At 28.6% G+C, this 14,313-nt stretch overlaps 1 long non-coding RNA gene across 2 annotated transcripts; it reads left to right on the top strand.

The window, feature by feature from the left end:
* The first annotated feature begins 1,076 nt into the window (after positions 1-1,076).
* On the top strand, positions 1,077-12,108 carry LOC111636789. Of its 2 annotated transcripts, XR_002758590.1 has the most exons (4): positions 1,077-2,666; positions 2,728-2,882; positions 11,730-11,887; positions 11,954-12,108. It is a non-coding gene; the product is annotated as an uncharacterized LOC111636789 (long non-coding RNA). The 2 variants fall into 2 exon arrangements; XR_002758589.1 differs by having other exon boundaries at positions 1,077-2,882.
* Positions 12,109-14,313: the final 2,205 nt, after the last annotated feature.

The following is a 14,313-nucleotide window of genomic DNA, read 5'->3' as shown; positions in this document are numbered from 1 at the left end:
AAAAAAAAAAAGGTCAACAGGTGTAGCAGTCCAACCGACTCGTGGACTGTCCGGACGGTAGCACTGTCATTTAGACGCCTATGCACTGATCGAAAATAAACATACATGCATACACTGTAATTTACTATGTGGAGAACACTCATTTTATCTGTAAAGTTGATTGCAACGAATTGTGCAACAAATGAACTTGCCAAGACAGACTATAAAAAATTAATTTTCTATGTAATATTCTTAATTGCAAAGAAGCCAAATCTGGCAATGTTGCTCAGAACTGACTAAAGCGCCACTTGTAATCGTCCAATGCGCCAAGTTTGGCTCATGCGCCACGGTTTGGCCACCCCTGGTTTAAATATATAGTACTAAAACACTTTACAGAACCTTCTTAAATAAAAACTCCAGTAAGTTATTACCCATAGAAAGACTAACATTTTTTATTCTCCCTCTGATCTTCCTCAGGTCAACAGTTTAGAAAATGCATTAGAAAAGCAGAACATTTTAAAAAACAACGATTGCAGATATTCAAAAAAGTGATATAATTCTAAAACTATTGACCTGAGGAAGATCCAGAGGGAGGATTGAAACATTAGTCTTTCTATCGGTGATGACTTACTGGAGTTTTTATTTAAGAAGGTTCTGTAAAATGTTTTATTACTATATGCTGAATTCTGACATTAACAGTCTGAAAAGGTACAAAATCCCAAATTGAAAATATCCTGACATGATGATAATTCACAAACTACTAATAAAATGATGTTTCTGTGATCAAAATTTTGGCTAAGACAAATGTATTCAGTACATTATCTGAATATGATTAAATTATTTGACACTGTAGATGCATTGCTCTTCATTTACATGTTTCTAAAGTAATTTTATAATATAGTAATTATATTATAAATCGGGTGAGCAAGCAAGAGTTCAGTGGGAGCCGAAATGTAGGTTTTTCAAAATGCATGGGAGCTACAGTTCTGTACTTTTTTATTCTGTACCACAGTTCTGTACTGCAATTTTATTATATAATATAAATATAATATAAAACAAATATTGAATTTTTTTAATAAACATAATTTCACAAAATTGTGGAAATAAAATTGTAAAAATGATAATAAAAAGCAGAAATTAACACTTTCGGCAAGAACTGCATGTAACTCAAAAAGAGCTACATACAGCTCTCGGAGTTGCATTTGCCCATGTCTGTTATATATTATTGAAAAATATGATGCTCAGTTTTTAGTAGAGTTGTTACTAATTATTTTTGTATTTATAACTTTATAACACTATAACTTAATTTTAATGAAAAATAACATCTTGCATACTTTTCTTAATAAGAATTAGCATTTATCACATCAAAATTTTTCACTACTGGAATATTTTATTATTTGAAAATTATTTTATTTAGTACAGTAGAAGTTCCATAATTTCACATTTTGTGTATTTACAGTTCAATATTTGCAAAGCTAAAATTCATTTATTCAAGGAAGTATTGACAATTTTATGTTTATTAGAAGAGTTTTAATGCCGAAAGGTCATCATATACTGTGTTGCATAAGAATTAACAAAAATAACAAACTCAGTTAAGAAAGAATGATGTTTAATCTGTTTAGTATTAATATAAACATATTATACTACAGTTTGTCTTCTTATTGTCTGTTAACTATACTAATGAATTTTATCTCATAATTTCTTGGATTATTTTACTATGTGCACTTAAGTTAATAGTAAGCATTATGTTTTACAATAAGTAAAGAGAATGTCAGTGTTATAATATCAAAAGGTCATTCTTCTATCCTTACAAATCAATAATGTCATCTAAACAAAACAGAGAAATGGTAAATTATCCAAAAGATCAAAGAATGTGGTGTCCTTCAAAAACAAATTTAATGTATTAGATTATATACAGGAAAGAAATTTAACAGCTATTGTTTCTTACACTTTCATTGTAAATGAGTCTATTATCAGATACATTAAAAGAAAAAAGAATGAGATTAGAAATATGGCAGAAAAATTTCTTTATATAAAAACACTTTTTTCAATTTTTTATTTATTAATTATATACTTTTTCAAAATATTCTTTCTTCTTGTATTCACAGTAATTCATGGCAATTTTATAGAACGTAACCTTCATGAATAAGGAGCTTCTGCTATATTATATTCATCTGTCAGAATATTAGGCTTGTTGGGATTTCAGCACATCAAGTTATCAAAGTTGAATTTAGCATATTGCTGTTTTACTTTTTAGGATGCTGAAAATTCATGAAACAATCTCCAAAAATATTTTAGATTAATAAATAAATTGTAATTTTGATAACATTATTTTAGAAATTTAAATATATTAACTTCTTATTTTGTTTTTATTACTAGAATATTTTCCTTAAAATAAGATAGTAAAGTAACATTAATGTTGTGCTCAAGAATAATTAGATGATCATCCTAAGTTTTCTATGATGCTTTATAAATGTTGTCATAAATAACAACATTTATAAAATCTTGTCCATTTATTATTCTATGTAGGTGCTTTCAAAAGCATGAACTGCATCCCCCAGAAAATCCTGTTGTTTGTCATCAATCAGAAGGTAGAAATACACAATTTGTAATTAAATGCTGCAATGGTTATGACTACTGTAATCGTGATCTTTTTCCAACATTAGCACCCCCTACTACCACCTCAGGTAAGAAAAGCTATGTATTGAATCAGATGTATTGAACTTAGTTTCTTTTTCATTAATTCAGGTGTTTACATAAAGAGAAGCACTTTCCTCCAGACAAACCACATATGTGTCACAAACCCAAGCCTGGAATCATAAAAGTCACAATCTGCTGTAATGAATATGATTTTTGTAACAAGGACCTTCATCCCACACTCCCTCCTGACCATAGATTTTCAGGTGGGTTATGTGAGCTACAATGAAAACAAACAGGAAATAGCTTTGGAATAAATTCAATATGTTTGTGCAAGCTTGCTGTGTTGTTAATTTGAAATTGCTTTGCAAATAAATTTTCTCTGTACACAATTTTTTCATATGCTTTGTGATGTTTTTGCATTGTTATTGCATGACTGCATGCTATAGAGATTTTATTGCATGAATATAATTTTATGTTAATAATTGTTTAGGTGTCACTTGATGTATGTTTTATAAAACATTTTAAAAAATGTGCTTTAAAAATAATTTTAAAAATACGTATCAGTGTGAATGAAGCTGTTGTTAAATATATGATGTCTGAATATGAATAATATTGTCATTTCCATATAAAAATATTAAAAATTATTCAAAGAATAAATTTACAGAAATTCATTTTTTATGTATTATAATTTAGTATTTAACATAAATAAAACAAATTATTTAAAGATGTAGAGATGTTAAATTTAAATCTCCTATTTAGAAATACATTAAATATATTTATTTTAGTAATTTTAAACATTGTTTTTTGCTTGGAATATATGAACTATGGAACATTTGTTGAAGAAGGTAATGTTCAGTGAACTGCATCATACAAATTTTAGATAGATAAATTTCACACACAGTAATGTTCATTTTTATAATAAAACAAGCTGTTATTTATTGTGATGACATTACAATTCAGGGCTGCACTTTCTGTCATAATGCTATCAATTCTATCAATAGTAGTATCTTACCCCTGTACATCATACTTTTCCTGTTGACAAGAGAATCATGCCAGTCATCTCTGTTCTGGAGAAAAATTTTTTAATTGAAATAATGTAATTTTCAGTCCAAACCAGAAGTTCATACATAATTAATTGGGATCTCTAGCTCCTAAACTTTCCATATCTGGTCTGAACTTTCCTCTATCTTAACTCCATTTTTAGAGCTTAAGGAAGGACAGGCAGGAATTTATAGGTCTGCAAGTCTAATCACTTTTATTACAATATTTAAGAAACATTTTTTATTAGATAAATTAATCCAAAATGATTTCGACTAAATAGGAGTGTTCNCCATATATTTTAAGTAAAATTCAGTAATATAAATTTAAAACATAAATGTTTTATGGAATTTGTAACAAGTAATAAATGTTTGTAAAATATTTTACTTTTTGATAAATATAAATAATATTTAATAAAAATATTTAAAAAATAAAAAAATCACTATATCCAAGATTTAATTTTTCTAAAACTTAATATTTATTTCCTATATTATTATTTTCTATTCTACTGTATTGCACAAGTTAAAATTTCAAAATATTATAACAAAAAATATTTCATTTATGTATAACTTTCTTTGACTTCTGTAGGGAAGGCAAGGTGCAAACATGGCTCAACAGCCATTTCATGAGGGATTCAGAATGAGAACACAAAAATCTTTAAGTTTTGGGAATGAAAGTTTGAGAAAAAAATATATGTTCACTAATGTAACTGTTTGTTTAGAACACTGTCAAATATATACAAATTGAAAACAAGAAATGTAAACTTGATGAAGAGAAATTTAATGGTGCTTCTGCAATTATTTTTCTGCAAACATTCAATGATCAGTACAGAAGTAGATGTTAAAGTACAGGCAATAATGTGTGCAAAAAGATAGACAATGATATATCATTGTCAAAAAACTGTGAATTTAAGATTTTCAGAGGAAAGATATACAATAAAACTTTTCTGCTGATTGTCAGCAGTGAAAATATTAATAACAATTCTTTATGATTGCCATAAAGGCTATTCTTTAGTTACAACATATAATATAATTTGTAATAACATGTATCAAGATATCTATACAATCAACCGATCTACAATAGAGAAACATTTGGTGCAATGACCAAAATAATAATATAACTCTGATAAAGAAGTTGATTATATGATATTTTTAATTATATTAAACTCTGAACAAATTATATTTTAAAATCATGCTACTAAAATTTAACTTGAACACAAAATAAATTCCAGTTTCCAGTTAAGGCTCAATGGTCTGCATCCAACAGCTTCGGGCTGTATTATCCACTAATATACTGGCAGTTCCCCAAAACAACACAAATTAGTGCACTATATACTAATTTTCATATGTAAAAAGGGCCAAGTCCCTGGATGGAGGTGGTATGTGTTATGTGTGTATGCTTGTATGTGTGTGTATATGTGTGATATATATATATATATTTATATATTTATATAAACAAAACATCTGGATATATAAGCTCTCTCTCTCTCTCTCTCACTCTGTTATACTTTGTACATAAATTTACAATGAAAACTTAACATGTGCATATGGGTTGCCAGTATCTATGCCTGTTAAGAGTAATTTTGTACAGGCAGGGAAGATAATTGCCTAATATCCAGTATTAGTCTTCAGATAACTGGTTATCAGTCTGCTGCTAATAGTGTTTAGAACCTTATATTATAAAAAGGGCACAAAATAAATGTGCAAAGTAAGATTTATTCAGCAATTTTGGCTAACAACCAGTATCTTTATACTAACACCAGTTGTTCTATCTAATAACTATTAAATTCTTAACCAAATCCATTCTATCTCAACATCTGTACAATCTGTACACCAGGTAAGGTATCAGACAGTACTTCATGATGCTGCTAACAAGAGGTTCTCATAAATTTAATTTTAAAATGATACATAAATATAGATATTTATATATATATATAATTTAAATAAGGAAAACTTTAAAAAATAACAACAAATATAAAAATGTACTATCGAATTTAAAGTTTTTGCATAATTTTTGAGCATGTTTAATTTCAGAATTTTATTAAACAGCTCTCCCTATTTATGAGAACTAATGCATTAAACATCATGATCTGCACTGTAACAACAATCAATAGCCTAAAATGTAACAATTAAGAAATTTCATTTAACATTAATAAATCTGAATTCTGTGCTTGGAATGGCAACAAAATAGGTCACTATTCATTGAAATTTTTTCATAAACAAATTATTTTAAAATTTTATCTAATACTATGTGCATGATTTGAACATTTTAACATGGAAATAGCTATTGAATTTATAATCTACTTATTACCATTCATAAATTAAAGCATAAATGCCATTACCTGGCTCAAAAGCTATAAAACCAACAACTTCAACAATCTGTTATCAATCATTTCTCTCTTCTTCCTATATTATATATATACATATTGAGAAGTGATGGAAAAGTATACTTTTAAGTTTGAAATGGTTTGAAGATAGGTGTGATAATAGATTCAAAATTTTAATCATTTGCGGAATTAACTAATAAGTATACATTGGTGCCTCGTACTTTGAATTTAATTTGTTTCAGGAGGTCATTTGAACTCTGAATCAGTTTTCCCCATTAGAAATAATGGAAAGTAAATTCCTAGACCCTAAACAACATCCTTTTTGATAAATGTAAACAGCAAATACACATAATTCAAGGTAAAAATAACATAATTAAACATCAAAACAATAAATAAAATACATACTGTATAATAGAATGAAAATTGCATTTACCATATTTTTGTGGAATGACTGGCATGCCAGTCTGTCTGGGGAAACCATGAAATCAGATATTTCTGTATGATAAAAACCAACATTCTGGTTTAAGTGAGGTTATATATTCCTCTCTAGAGGGCATGTTAAAAAAGTGAATGAGTTATGTCACAAAAACAAGCATAGAATGAAAATTGCATTTACCATATTCTAATTGTATTCTAATTGTGAAACTGTTAACATTACATTAAAAATTACAATTATATGTTTAATTTCTTCATTTTGTCTTCTTTCTAACAAGGTAAAATACTCCTGGAATTCCAAAAGTGCTTTTTTTGTGTGTATTTTATTGTTATTTGATTCAAAAACATAAAAATAAACAGTAAATAACTACTCACCACACCAAATTAATGATAATGATGCACTTGGAACTAAATTACAGTGTGATAAAAAAACATCAAAAAACAAATGTTTTCAATGTTTTTTTTATAACACTGTAATTTGGTTCTGAACACCTGACGCAGAGCCCAGAAGGGGTTTGAAAAAGTTCTTTTTTTTTTTTTTTTTGTTTTTTATCACACTGTAATTTGGTTCTGATTGTGTCATTATAAAAATAAACATGTTAAATTTAAGAAACTTGCTGTAAATTATCTCAGCTTGCATGGATTAACAAGGACTTTCTGTGAAATTTAAGAGAAAGGTGTTATTTTTAAGACATTATAGCTCTCACTGAATTACTACTACTACTACAGTCAATAAGTTGTTAATTGTTTTATTGTCTTGTAAACAAAAACTCTCTTCCAGATTTTAAGTCAGTCAAATTACAATGTTGTTATGTTATTGTACTGGGAAGAATATTTTTTTTAATGTTTAACAGCTAGTTTTGTTAGCTTGATTAATTTTATATTTTAGTTGAAGTTTAACTGGCATGCTGGTCTTCCCTATTTATATGCCACATTCCGGTCATTCTTCAAAAATATGATACTAGTCACACATTGTCAACTTTGGTATCTTAAACATTGCTACCAGATCTGCCATATATATGCTGATTTTATATTTTTCAACAAGTTCCTTTTTCACCTCAATCATCAATACTTACTCTTAGAGTTCATTGCTTCCACATTCTTCTTGAATGCCATAATTAATAAGTAGTTAAATACAGTAGAGCATCGTTTATCGAAAACGTCGGTTATCCGAAAGAGCTCCAGTCAACAAATTTAAATTTTCGTCAGTGCTGTGGCGCTGTAATCTTTGGCTATGTCTTTGGCTACTCAAATATTTTATGTTTTTGATACTAAATTAACTTCTGAAGTATAATTTTTTATTGTTTTTATATTTTTCAATATATTTATTTTGTTCGTATTTAACAATACAATAGTCTTCGTTAGGCTTAACATCGACGAAAATTCAATGCAAAGCGACATGCAACGGAGAAAAATTTCAACACAGGATAAATTAATATATTTTTTCGTACATAATTGGTTATCCGAAAAATAAGTTATCCGAACAATCCCAGTCCCCAATTGATTTGGATAAACGATGCTCTACTGTATATATAACCAAACACATCTAAAAATAAAGTTTAAAAAAGCACTGAAAATACATGAGTGTAATGCAAGAGATGCTTTTAGATTGAGAACAAGAGATGACTTGGGTGCATATCAGATGGTATTTATGCTGAGAGTGCATTTTTTTTATGCATGTGCAGTTCAAATATGGATTTATTGTTCAAACTCCAGATTGAATTTCTTTCAAACTTAGCATTCAAATTTTGGAACATTTGAAGTTAGTATCATTCAAAGTATGAAGTTACCAATGTATTCTATAAATGTATTATTTTAACCCTTAAAACATGGCACCATATTAACATATGTAATACAAATCTGCCTATTTGTAAGATGAAAATGTTTTCTTGGAAATGTTTTTGATTCTTCTCAAATTAGCTTCAGCCAAAAGTTTTTTGAAATCAAATTTATAACTTTCAATAGAATGTAGAATAAAATGGTATCAAATTAATAGTTTTAAATTCACATCAATCATTGTGCTGTTTTACTAATCTAATGAATTAAATGCATACACTGCTAAAGATGAAAAGTGTAGAAAATAATTAAAGGTAAGACACAAATAAGTTGTAAATCTTTACAACTGTTTGAATATTTTTTAAATCCTTTGCGTTCATCTATAAGAGTTGGTTTATTCCTTAGAACTTTGGCGTCACAGTCCAACAAAACACATTGCATAAGAGAGATGCTAAACCTATATTGCATAAAGCTTACTGAATGAAAATGTTCTTCTTATTCTTTTACATAGAGATCTTGTAGTTGATTGCATAAAGTAGGAGTTTTGATTATTATGGTTTTAGCACGTAAATTCCCAATTTTGATTGTATTCCTCATATTGTTTTTGTCACTAATGTGGTAGTGACTACAGGAAACTTTCTGACTACTAAACTGATGCTTCTGTGAGGGGCTAGCCAGGGATAATGAGTAACCCTGACTTCAGTATCACTTACTCAGCAACTATTCTCTAGAATAGCCCTCTGTCTAAAAGGATGGGTTTCTATTCAAAATAAGTCGAGTGCAGAGGGACTTACAGGTTGAAGGTTAATGCAAAGTGGGATTAGAGGATTTCGTAATCACTCGTTCCCTCGTCAGGATTCCCAACACCAGTTAATCAATTTTGTTATACGCGGATTAACACGCATATTGAGATGATCCAGAAATGCATCTCTCGGGGTGATTCAAATATGAGGAGACATTTCTTAACAATAATAAAACAAAAATTTAATGAACGAAATAACAAAAATCATACAAAGTGGAATAATTAATCTAAACGTATTGAGAGAGAGAGAGCTCACAATTTTTATCGTAATCATACTACCTCTGGATACTTTTTCTCTTCTTCATGTATCTTTAATGAGGGCCTTCAGTCTTTTCTAGGTAGGTCTTGCCTGGCATATATTTATAGGTTTTCTTCCCTATTTACTAACCTATCAACACATGGGAGTCTAATATGGGTGTTGGCCTTCAGGAGATGATCTGGAATACGTCTGTCTTCTAGGAGATCTTCTGGTGTACTCTTAACTAAGGGCGTTAGCCTTAGGGAGCCAATATGGAATACGTCTTCCTTCTATGGAACTTCGTGACGTACTCCTCGAATTGTGCAAAATTCTTTCTATTTCTCACGACTGTTCTCCAATCAGTTCTCCACTTTTGGATTCTCTCATGTGAACAGAGGAAAAGGGGATTTATTAAGGGGTTAACAATTTCCAGGGTGCTGAGATTTATAGTACAAAAGGATGTTTCAACTTCCGTTGCAGGAAGTAACTTTTTATCAGTTTCCCTCGTTTAGAAAAACCTAATTTTCCCACCAAAATCAAATAATATTTTTCGTTTAAATTTTAACAATTTAATTTAATTATTAATTAGTTACAGGGGCTATTCAGATCTCACACTTCTTTATGTAAAGCATTACTAATGTTATGGCTTTTTTGCCCATAACTAATAATAATCCTGCTTTTTTATCCATTTCTTTTATGTTATCTTTATTTTTTCCATAATACTATGTTTTGTTTGTTGTTTCTATAACATTTCTACAATCATGACTATACTATATAGTGACAAAACAATATAGGGATGCTATCAAAATCAGGAATTTATCTCTAAAGCTGACTAATAATAATCAGAACTCCTACTTTATAGGATCCACTACATGATCTCTATGTAACAATAAAAGAACATTTTCATTCAGTAAGTTTTATGCAATACAGGTTTAGCATCTCTCTTGTGCAATGGATTTGGGATTGGGATTGTGATGCCAAAGTTCTTTGGAACAAAACCAGCTCTTGTAGATGAAAGTAAAGAAGGATTTCAAATAAAAATACTAGAGCAGTTGTACATCTGTTGCCTTGGTACTTAAATGTACTTAAATATAATTAATGCCAATAATACAATAACAGGACAATTGAAAGACTGTCTTAAATCTCCTTGATATCAAACACACAGTAAATAGATTATTAGGGATTAATACATTTTAAGACTATGCAATAGTGAGTTTTTTTATGTCCTTTCTTATACCTCAGGAAAATAAGTCTTACGGCAGAGTCAACCTTTTATTAGAGGTGGCTCATCTGCCTTACTATGAAAAATGTTACAGGATTTCCTTCCAGTGATGGCACAAATAAAAAATATAAAATACATTTTACAGGCCTTGGGAGTCACTCACTTTTCTTACTTGCACTCACTTTTTTGAAGTATCCTCACTTTTCAGGTCATTTTTTCACTTTTTTGGTCATTTCCATGTGCTCAATTAAGATATGGAACCACTCAAAAATAATTTTAAAGCCAAACGATCTGCCAAATTATCAGACTATTGGATTAGAATTTTCTGGAAGAAAATACTCAGCCCTGAGTGGGACTCAAAATCACAACTTCTGCTTAGTGTTGTTAGGTTATAGTAAACAAAAGTTCCTTTCACGTATGTAAAGTCTTTCATGCATTTAAAAAATCCCTCTCATTATAAATTCAGAAGCCAAAATTGAGCCAATATCAATTAAAGTTATGTACTCATGCCATATTGTGATTATTAGCCAAAATCTAGTTCTTCAGAGTTGCGTTTCTATCTATGGGGATTAAAAATAAGTATTTTAATTAAGCATCCCTACGTTTTTGGCTGTTTTCTAACAAAATCCCTTTGTAGGGAAAAACATGTTATGCTGAGGGATTAATTTAATTAATTAATCTCTCAAGCTGACAACACTGCTGCTGCTTCTAAATTTAAAATATATTATAATTTTTTAATTTNTGAGATTAGAAATATGGCAGAAAAATTTCTTTATATAAAAACACTTTTTTCAATTTTTTATTTATTAATTATATACTTTTTCAAAATATTCTTTCTTCTTGTATTCACAGTAATTCATGGCAATTTTATAGAACGTAACCTTCATGAATAAGGAGCTTCTGCTATATTATATTCATCTGTCAGAATATTAGGCTTGTTGGGATTTCAGCACATCAAGTTATCAAAGTTGAATTTAGCATATTGCTGTTTTACTTTTTAGGATGCTGAAAATTCATGAAACAATCTCCAAAAATATTTTAGATTAATAAATAAATTGTAATTTTGATAACATTATTTTAGAAATTTAAATATATTAACTTCTTATTTTGTTTTTATTACTAGAATATTTTCCTTAAAATAAGATAGTAAAGTAACATTAATGTTGTGCTCAAGAATAATTAGATGATCATCCTAAGTTTTCTATGATGCTTTATAAATGTTGTCATAAATAACAACATTTATAAAATCTTGTCCATTTATTATTCTATGTAGGTGCTTTCAAAAGCATGAACTGCATCCCCCAGAAAATCCTGTTGTTTGTCATCAATCAGAAGGTAGAAATACACAATTTGTAATTAAATGCTGCAATGGTTATGACTACTGTAATCGTGATCTTTTTCCAACATTAGCACCCCCTACTACCACCTCAGGTAAGAAAAGCTATGTATTGAATCAGATGTATTGAATTTAACTTTTTTTTTTTTTCATTAATTCAGGTGTTTACATAAAGAGAAGCACTTTCCTCCAGACAAACCACATATGTGTCACAAACCCAAGCCTGGAATCATAAAAGTCACAATCTGCTGTAATGAATATGATTTTTGTAACAAGGACCTTCATCCCACACTCCCTCCTGACCATAGATTTTCAGGTGGGTTATGTGAGCTACAATGAAAACAAACAGGAAATAGCTTTGGAATAAATTCAATATGTTTGTGCAAGCTTGCTGTGTTGTTAATTTGAAATTGCTTTGCAAATAAATTTTCTCTGTACACAATTTTTTCATATGCTTTGTGATGTTTTTGCATTGTTATTGCATGACTGCATGCTATAGAGATTTTATTGCATGAATATAATTTTATGTTAATAATTGTTTAGGTGTCACTTGATGTATGTTTTATAAAACATTTTAAAAAATGTGCTTTAAAAATAATTTTAAAAATACGTATCAGTGTGAATGAAGCTGTTGTTAAATATATGATGTCTGAATATGAATAATATTGTCATTTCCATATAAAAATATTAAAAATTATTCAAAGAATAAATTTACAGAAATTCATTTTTTATGTATTATAATTTAGTATTTAACATAAATAAAACAAATTATTTAAAGATGTAGAGATGTTAAATTTAAATCTCCTATTTAGAAATACATTAAATATATTTATTTTAGTAATTTTAAACATTGTTTTTTGCTTGGAATATATGAACTATGGAACATTTGTTGAAGAAGGTAATGTTCAGTGAACTGCATCATACAAATTTTAGATAGATAAATTTCACACACAGTAATGTTCATTTTTATAATAAAACAAGCTGTTATTTATTGTGATGACATTACAATTCAGGGCTGCACTTTCTGTCATAATGCTATCAATTCTATCAATAGTAGTATCTTACCCCTGTACATCATACTTTTCCTGTTGACAAGAGAATCATGCCAGTCATCTCTGTTCTGGAGAAAAATTTTTTAATTGAAATAATGTAATTTTCAGTCCAAACCAGAAGTTCATACATAATTAATTGGGATCTCTAGCTCCTAAACTTTCCATATCTGGTCTGAACTTTCCTCTATCTTAACTCCATTTTTAGAGCTTAAGGAAGGACAGGCAGGAATTTATAGGTCTGCAAGTCTAATCACTTTTATTACAATATTTAAGAAACATTTTTTATTAGATAAATTAATCCAAAATGATTTCGACTAAATAGGAGTGTTCAAATGCAAAAATTAAGAATCATTCTATTCTAAATGTTTTCATTCCCAAGAACTTGTGCTAGATATTCAAATACTAAGAGTTCTCAGATCACACACAGTAAAGAAATAAATTAGAGAACTAAACTACTGTTTCACTCTGGTGTTGGAAATTCTAATTATATTACAGTAATACAGAGATCATATTATTTTATGATCCGATCTTTCAAGGAATTTAATTTTCTAATGAATCATTAATTTCAATCTCTATAATTATTAATAATGTTAATCAATTTGTTCTTGAATTCTCAGTAATAGTCAGTTACCTAAACTACTACACATCCATACAAAGAAAATTGGCAGCATTCATTACTTTATCCTCATTGTTTTCAATAAATTACATTCATTTCTTGTTCCTGAACTCTGTTCTAAGAAACTCATTAAAATCTTACAACTTTTTGATTCTACTCTTGGTTAATTCTGACAAATACCTTGTGTTTGTATATTCATTGTCATGGGACATTTATTTTTCTGAAATTATTCAAACTCATTCTCAGAATACAGTTTGTCATATTCAGAAGTGATTATCATAACACCAGGAAATGATTTTATTCATTTGTCTGCAACAAGTTGATTCTTAATTTTTTGTTTTATTCAGGTTAAATTACATCCTTCATATCCAAAACTCTTTTCAACTTCCCCATTAGACAGGTTTCTGGCATATAGTAAAATTTAATAGAAAATTGCTCTGTTGCAAAGTTTTGTATTTAGGCAAGTTTGTTTTATTCAGGTTCCATTTTAGACAGGTTTTACTGTATATCTTTTTTTAAAAAATACTGATAAAAGAAATTGTTACAAATTAAAATAATTTATTTTAAAAAAGTAGCCCAAAGATAATTATCCTGAGAACTTAAATATTGTGTGCATGATGAACTTCACATAAATTCATTACTCTGTAAGAAATTTATGTGATGTATTAATGTTTTCTGTATTTCTACTGCTTCAAATCTTCAAATTTTGACTGAATGTTTTTAATAAATTACAAGGGGGAAAAAATTTGTCAGTTTGAGATTTTACATTTACTATTACTATTGTTTCATTTGGTCTTGAAGTAGCATCAAAACAAAGAATTTATTTTAGACCTCTGAAATAAATTCTTTAAAT

The sequence above is a fragment of the Centruroides sculpturatus genome, unplaced genomic scaffold (assembly GCF_000671375.1).
Source record: "Centruroides sculpturatus isolate CEXI.00-Female unplaced genomic scaffold, Cexi_2.0 scaffold951, whole genome shotgun sequence".
In the NCBI taxonomy this organism is placed as follows: domain Eukaryota; kingdom Metazoa; phylum Arthropoda; class Arachnida; order Scorpiones; family Buthidae; genus Centruroides; species Centruroides sculpturatus.
This window is presented reverse-complemented; position numbering and strand designations above follow the sequence as displayed.